General features: G+C 39.2%; 1 non-coding gene across 1 annotated transcript; it reads left to right on the top strand.

The window, feature by feature from the left end:
* Positions 1 to 290: 290 nt before the first annotated feature.
* On the top strand, positions 291 to 416 carry LOC145544048 (U6atac minor spliceosomal RNA). Its single transcript, XR_014081273.1, has one exon. It is a non-coding gene; the product is annotated as a U6atac minor spliceosomal RNA (small nuclear RNA).
* The last annotated feature ends 7,883 nt before the right edge of the window (positions 417 to 8,299 follow it).

The following is an 8,299-nucleotide window of genomic DNA, read 5'->3' as shown; positions in this document are numbered from 1 at the left end:
TTATTTCTCAATGAATTTCTATAGCAATATATTCACCTTAACTAGCAATTTTACTATTATTTACTTGTTATATTTTTATATCAAGTACTTTTCCTCTTAAAGTACATATGTTTAAATTACATTATTTTCTTATTATAATTAGAAAATCAGCTTCACTTGTCATAAATAAAAGATGACTCTTAAGTACAATAAAAATAAGTCAATATTTTTAAATTCTATAGAAATAAATGTTGCTACCAGAATACTTGAAGCCCAGGACTTGTTCTTTTATGTTAAAATACTAGACTGATGTGTTGTATGAAAGGAGAGAAGGTTAGCACTCCTCTTGATGAGGATGGAAGAGGCTCTCTGGCCTGAAAACACACATATGGTTAAGGCATTGCCACCTACTTCGTGGCATCTAACCACTGTTTTTTAGATGTCAACTCCAGGAAGAAAACTATTAAAAATACAAACACATGGAGGCTAAACAATATGCTTCTGAATAACCAACAAATCACACAAGAAATCAAAATATGCATAGACATGAATGAAAATGAAAACACAACCCCAAACCTATGGGGTTCAGTAAAAGCAGTGCTAAAAGGAAGTTTCATAGCAATACAAGCTTACCTCAAGAAACAAGAGAAAAATCTAATAAATAACCTAACTCTACACCTAAAGCAACTAGAAAAACAATAAATGAAGAACCCCAGGGTTGGTAGAACGAAAGAAATCATAAAAATTAGGGCAGAAATAGATGAAAAAGAAACAAAGGAGCCATAGCAAAAATCAACAAAGCTAAAAGCTGGTTCTTTGAGAAGATAAATAAAATAGACAAACCATTGGACAGATTCATCAAGAAAAAAAGGGAGAAGAATCAAATCAACAAAATTAGGAATTAAAATGGAGAAATCACAACAGACAACACAGAAATACAAAGGATCATAAGAGACTACTATCAGCAACTATGTGCCAATAAAATGGACAACTTGGAAGAAATGGACAAATTCTTAGAAAAGTATAACTTTCCAAAACTGAACCAGGAAGAAATAGAAAATCTTAACACACCCATCACAAGCACAGAAATCAAAACTGTAATCAGAAATCTTCCAGCAAACAAAACCCAGGTCCAGACGGCTTCACAGCTGAATTCTACCAAAAATTTAGAGAAGAGCTAACACCTATCCTACTCAAACTCTTCCAGAAAATTGCAGAGGAAGGTAAACTTCCAAACTCATTCTATGAGGCCACCATCACCCTAATACCAAAACCAGACAAAGATGCTCCCCCCCCGCCAAAAAAAAGAAAACTATGGGCCAATATCACTGATGAACATAGATGCAAAAATCCTGAACAAAAATCTAGCAAACAGAATCCAACAACATATTAAAAATATCATACATCATGACCAAGTGGGCTTTATCCCAGGGATGCAAGTATTCTTCAATATTCGCAAATCAATCAATGTGATACAGCACATTAACAAATTGAAAGATAAAAACCATATGATTATCTCAATAGATGCAGAGAAAGCCTTTGACAAATTTCAACATCCATTTATGATAAAAATCCTCCAGAAAGCAGACATAGAAGGAACATACCTCAACATAATAAAAGCCATATATGATAAACCCACAGCAAATATTATCCTCAATGGTGAAAAATTGAAAGCATTTCCCCTAAAATCAAGAACAAGACAAGTGTGTCCACTCTCACCACTACTATTAAACATAGTTTTGGAAGTTTTAGCCACAGCAATCAGAGAAGAAAAAGAAATAAAAGGAATCCAGATTGGAAAAGAAGAAGTAAAACTCTCACCGTTTGCAGATGACATGATCCTCTACATAGAAAACCCTAAAGACACAACCAGAAAATTACCAGAGCTAATAAATGAATACAGTAAAGTTGCAGAATATAAATTAACACACAGAAATCCCTTGCATTCTTGTACGCTAACAATGAGAAAACAGAAAGAGAAATTAAGGAAACAATTCCATTCACCATCACAATGAAAAGAATAAAATACTTAGGAATAAATCTACCTAAAGAAACAAAAGACCTATATATAGAAAGCTATAAAACACTGATGAAAGACATCAAAGATGACACAAGTAGATGGAGAAATGTATCATGTTCATGGATCAGAAGAATCAATATAGTGAAAATGAGTATACTACCCAAAGCAATCTATAGATTCAATGCAATCCCTATCAAGCTACCAATGGTATTTTTCACAGAACTAGAAAAAATAGTTTCACAATTTGTATGGAAATACAAAAACCTCGAATAGCCAAAGCAATATTGAGAAAGAAGAATGGAACTGGAAGAATCAACCTGCCTGACTTCAGACTATATTATAAAGCTACAATCACCAAGACAGTATGGTACTGACACAAAGACAGAAAGATAGATCAATGGAACAAAATAAAAAGCCCAGAAATAAACCCACGCACCTATGGACACCTTATCTTTGACAAAGGAGGCAAGAATATACAATGGAGAAAAGACAATCTCTTTAACAAGTGGTGCTGGAAAAACTGGTCAACCACTTGTAAAGGAATGAAACTAGAACACTTTTTAACACCATACACAAAAATAAATTCAAAATGGATTAAAGATATAAGTGTAAGACCAGAAACTATAAAACTTCTAGAGGAAAACATAGGCAAAACACTCTCTGATGTAAATCACAGCAGGATCCTCTATGACCCACCTCCAGGAGTAATGGAAATAAAAGCAAAAATAAACAAATGGGACCTAATTTAACTTAAAAGCTTTTGCACAATGAAGGGAACTATAAGCAAGGTGAAAAGACAGCCTTCAGAATAGGAGAAAATAATAGCAAATGAAGCAACTGACAAAGAATTAATCTCAGAAATATACAAGCAGTTCATGTAGCTCAGTTCCAGAAAAATAAACAACCCAATCAAAAAATGGGCCAAAGAACTAAACAAACATTTCTCCAAAGAAGACATACAGATGGCTAACAAACACATAAAAAGATGCTCAATATCACTCATTATCAGAGAAATGCAAATCAAAACCACAATGAGGTACCACCTCATGCCAATCAGAACGGCTGCTATCAAAAAGTATACAAACAATAAATGCTGGAGAGGGTGTGGAGAAAACGGAACCCTCTTACACTGTTGGTGGGAATGCAAACTAGTACAGCCACTATGGAGAACAATGTGGAGATTTCTTTAAAAAACTAGAAATAGAACTGCCATATGACCCAGCAACTCCACTGCTGGGCATACACACCGAGAAAACCAGAATTGAAAGAGATACGTGTACCCCAATGTTCATCACAGCACTGTTTACAATAGCCAGGACATGGAAGCAACCTAGATGTACATCAGCAGATGAATGGATAAGAAAGCTGTGGTACATATACACAATGGAATATTACTCAGCCATTAAAAAGAGTGCATTTGAATCAGTTCTAATGAGGTGGATGAGACTGGAGCCTATATACAGAGTGAAGTAAGTCAGAAAGAAAAACACCACTACAGTATACTAACGCATATATATGGAATTTAGAAAGATGGTAATGATGACCCTATAGGCGAGATGGCAAAAAAGACATGGATGTAAAGAACAGACTTTTGGACTCTGTGGGAGAAGATGAGGGTGGGTTAACTTGAGAGAATAGCATTGAAACATGTATATTGTCATAAGTGAAACAGATCACCAGTCCAGGTTCGATGCATGAGACAGGGTGCTCAGGGCTGGTGCACTGGGATGACCCTGAGGGTTGGGATGGGGAGGAAGGTGGGAGGTGGGTTCAGGATGGGGAACACATCCTGATTCTTGTAAAAAAATAAAAACATTATCTAAGGCTGACATGACTTGTGAAAGCCTGCCAGGGGTGTCGTATGCCTTCTAAAAAACTGAACTTGAGGAAATAGATTTATTCAATGGGATACTACTCAAAATTAATGGCCATTAAAAAGAAAAAACATCTAAACCAAGCAGGCAACTTTAGATTCTTTGAGTTAAAGTGACCCCAAAAAGCATCGCCTTATCACACAAAATGTTTCACCTGGAACAAATGCTCCAAGAGCAGATATGTCGGTTGCCTCTCCTTAAGACTGACATCCTCATGCTTCATTACCAGGTCTCTGTCCCTCTGTCCCTTACCACCAGCAGCAAAACCTTTTTGTGGCTAAACTGAAAGAAAAATGAAGAAACACGCACTGCCTACCTCACTTAGGGGTAAACTGTGAAAGGTATTAGACACCATTACTTCTAAGTCAATATAAAAGCATTTCTAGGCTATCCATTTCTCTCAGGAAATCCATCCTGGTAGAGAGATCTTCCAGTTAGTGAAGTGTATCCTTTTTACAACAAAAACTCGCTTTAAAAAATTAAAATACTAAATATGTACTTCATACCTTTTAGAGCAGAAAACCATGGAATGGCATAGTCTTTTCTGGATGACTCAAGGATTATCCAGAACATTCATGTAATACAGGGCCTTCTTCACCTCACATTAACAACCAAGACTGGGGTAGTTTAGGAATTCCTATTGCTTCCCCGGCTCCTCCCATATAAGGCTGACCCAGTCTCTCCTTACTTCTTTCTTTCTGCCAGGAGTGGCCCCCTCCTTGCCTAGAGATTTGCTCATTAACAGCTGTTGATTTGAAACCAAATAGCAAAAAGGCTAAGAGCAACTTGACTTCAGCATTATGCACAATTCTAAATAAAAGACTCGCACATGGCCAGATCCAAGTGCTTAGATAATATCGTCAAAACTCCATGTCTCAATGTCTTTGGCTTTACTTTCTGCCAAGTTGCCTTTGATCTCAGGCAAAGTTGACTACTAGCATCTATGGGTTTACATACTACCAATTTCCAATCCAAAATTGAACAAAAATCACTGATTTTCAATGGCCATACTGGATTACATCACTGTACTTGAACCAAACACAGTGATTCATTGGCCAGGTTTTGACCGTATACCCAGCCCTGGAATTCAATCCATTCAAAATTACTTGGACTGAGAATAGGGAAAATCAAGGTTAATTCCTTTTTTAAATGAAACCAAGGTGCTATCATCAGAAGAAAGGAGAGATGCTGGGCACACACACAAAAAAGTAAAAAGAGATGTCCACTGAAGTTTATTTCAGTCCTTTTAATCTAGATTTCTAGAGGTTCAAGACCAGAGATATTTTTGAACAATCATTTTGCTGTTGAGTCTTTCCTGTTAGTAACACTCATAACAATTTTCTATATGCAGGAAGATAAACTTGGCCCTAAAACATACAATATACCTCTGACATTAGGACTGCTTAAATAGAACATATTTCTATCTCCTGATTACAGTATGTTTCTATCATCACCCTTATAATAATTTTCACACTTTTTCTCTCACTTGAAATAAAATTTTCAGTGTGAAATTTCTCTTCTGCCTTCCATGTCACTATGTTAGCAGTTTTTCAGTCTTTGTAAGTCTTCCTAGAATAAGATTTTCTCCTAAAACAAGAAATATAAGAGCAAAACTAATCTTTCCTTTTAGCCTAGTAGCTCTCCAGTGAGTGCTGCTGGAAGCTTTAATAAAAGGCCGGATTAGCAGCCAGGGCACTCTGAACTGGTACTGCACAGAAGCATCTGCTAAGCTCCTCTGGGTGTGCATCTCCCAGGCAGATGTCCGCTCCCTTAGAGGAGACTGTTTCCACAAGGACTAGGCCTCGTTATACCCTTGGCATCAAATAGTATCTTCTCAGATGCTGGAAGATGTACAGAGTCCAGTCCTACTCTGTTCTGTGGCCAACATGCTTACAAACAGCGAGAATCGGCTATGCACCCTCCCACTCATCCTGCCCTCCCACCTCCATAAATCCTACCATGGTGTAGGGGCCAGGGAACAGATCTGTTCTCTATTCAAAGGCCATGGAGCCAAGAACACCCAAAGTTTTTGCGTCAGAATCACCATTCTCTAACTCTACTGGGCAATCTTCCTTGACCCCATCTGGCAAGGGGCCACAGCATCTCTTGGCGTCATCCACCTCCCTGTGGTTCTGGGGGAAGAACACAGAACTTGGAGTAGAAAAACTGGGGTTGAAACTTGATCCTGCCACTTACTGGCAGAGGGATCCTTCCTATTCACCTCTGCAGGTCCCTTCTCTCCCTTTTCTGACCACAGTTCCTGTTGCCTTTTAGAGCTCCTCTCTTACCCCACCACAGTGCTTGTGGTCCAGGCAGATCTTTCTCTGTGCTTAAGTCAATCAGCACATCTGCATCCTTTTGGCCATAGCCACTGGTTCAGGGATGAGCCTTGGTCTAAAACAGTTGGGCATAAGCAAGTCAGAACAGTTTGCAGGAGCTACTCAAAGAAGCATGCTCTTTCCTGCTGGACTTAAAGCTAACTTGAGGTTGAGGATCGACTTGCCACATTTTCCTAGGACTTTATTGGCTTTAAAATGGAAAATATACAGGTAACCCCACCATCCCAAATAAACCAGAGTGATTATTCACTTTAGTTGTGACCACTGGATGTGAGGGCTGGAATTGTTGCAGCCATTTTGTTACCACATGAAACCTAACGATGAAACCAGCACAAAGAAAAAGGAGCTGACAGATGGAAAGAATTCACACCATGGTCACATCTGCCAACTCCTGAGTCTATCTATGCCTGTAGTGAAAAGCCTTTGGAACTTCTCATTATCAGAGCCAATACAGTCTCTTTTTGCTTAAACTAACTTAACTTTGATTTCCTATCACCTATAACAGAAAGACTGCTCACTAACATATCATTATATATTATATGAGTTGCTCAACTTCTCTGAGCCTCAATTAGTTCATCTGTAAAACTGGAAAGATATTTCCTGATGATTAAAGGAGCCAATAATATCAAGTTTCTGTCTCAATGATTAGCATATATCTTGTTTCCTTACGCTTTACAAACTAGAACACTCAAACTCTAAAGAGTGAAGACTGGAAAAGAAACAGAGATGCAATTGTTCCAATAGCTAATTATATGGATGAAGAAACTGAGACACAGATGAAAGCTAACTTAGCTAAAGCCCTTCAGCTAGTGATAAAGTCGGAACAAGAACCAGGCTCTCTGAGTTCTGCATAGTGCTGTTTTTATCACATCATGAACCTGAAATCTCATTTTCTCTTCCGAGATGGTCAGTTTGCTAATGCAAAAAGGGTGACAAGTCTTTCACAGCCCAGGGAGACTCCACCCAAACTTTGGCATGTCAGGGGCAGTGCCCGGAGCCGGCCTAGAACAAGGGCTCACCTGACCAGTCTTCCTAACTAGACATCAATTCAGTGTCTTCATAGGTCATTGGCAATGTGGCTCTTCTGCTCCAGAGCACCTGCACCAACCAGGAGAAGTTGTCTTCTGAAGTGAAGACTTGAATGCAAGCCTGGGGGACCCTTCCTTCTGCCATTCACTCAGTAATAAAGTGTATCAACAAGAAACTGGTCATTGCAAGACTCAGCAGCTACCTTTCGACTTCATTTTATTCTTAGGAAGGTGAAATTCATTCTGAAAATGAAGCTCCCAGCTGGATTTATAAATGCTTCTCCCAAAGCAACTGATACTAGGAGGAGAAAAATGGAGAAGAAAGACTGTAATAACTGCCTACTGCCTGCATCTGGAGTGGGGGTGGAGAGAGGACAGGGAAGGCTGGACCCTTGTTGTCATCTGAGGTCACTGCTCAGTGCTCAGCTGGTCTGCCCTCTCCTGCAATTTAGATGCATGGCCAGGGGTCCACCGTAGCATGGAGAGGTGGAACCAGCTGTCTCCTGTAAAGGGGATTTATTTGCCCTGTCCACAGCCTCCTCTCTTACAGCCTAGCTGTTTTTACTCTAAGCTGACTTGAGATCGTAAAAGGAATATTCTCCTTGGCTGTCACATGTTTGGGAGGGAGACTGGGACAGAGTGGCCAAGTGATTCCCCCAAGACTGCTGGGCTTGAGTCCAGCTGCTTCAAAAAAAATATTGTAGAGGAATGTACAGTACTGAACTAAGGAATTTTCCTCTCCATAGACTAGCAGTATAACCCCTGTGCATCAAAATGCATCTGCCAGGCTCTAGAGGACAGGTAACACTTCTGGTTTGCTCTCAAACTATGACAAGACTATGCATTAGGCACATAGAGAAAGTGTGAGTTTCATGTGTGTAGTGCTTACAGGTCCATTTCATCCCATTTCTCAACCCTATATGTTCTGGACCAGCTGACAAATAGACAAGAGTCAGATCATGATCTAAGCATCAGTTTTGTCTCTAGTTGTTCAGCTGCTCAGTTGTGTCCAACTGTTTGTGACCCCACAGACTGCAGCACACCGGGGTTCCCTGTCCT

Source organism: Giraffa tippelskirchi, chromosome 3 (assembly GCF_054371585.1).
Source record: "Giraffa tippelskirchi isolate mGirTip1 chromosome 3, T2T-mGirTip1v1.2.pri, whole genome shotgun sequence".
Lineage (NCBI taxonomy): Eukaryota > Metazoa > Chordata > Mammalia > Artiodactyla > Giraffidae > Giraffa > Giraffa tippelskirchi.
This window is presented reverse-complemented; position numbering and strand designations above follow the sequence as displayed.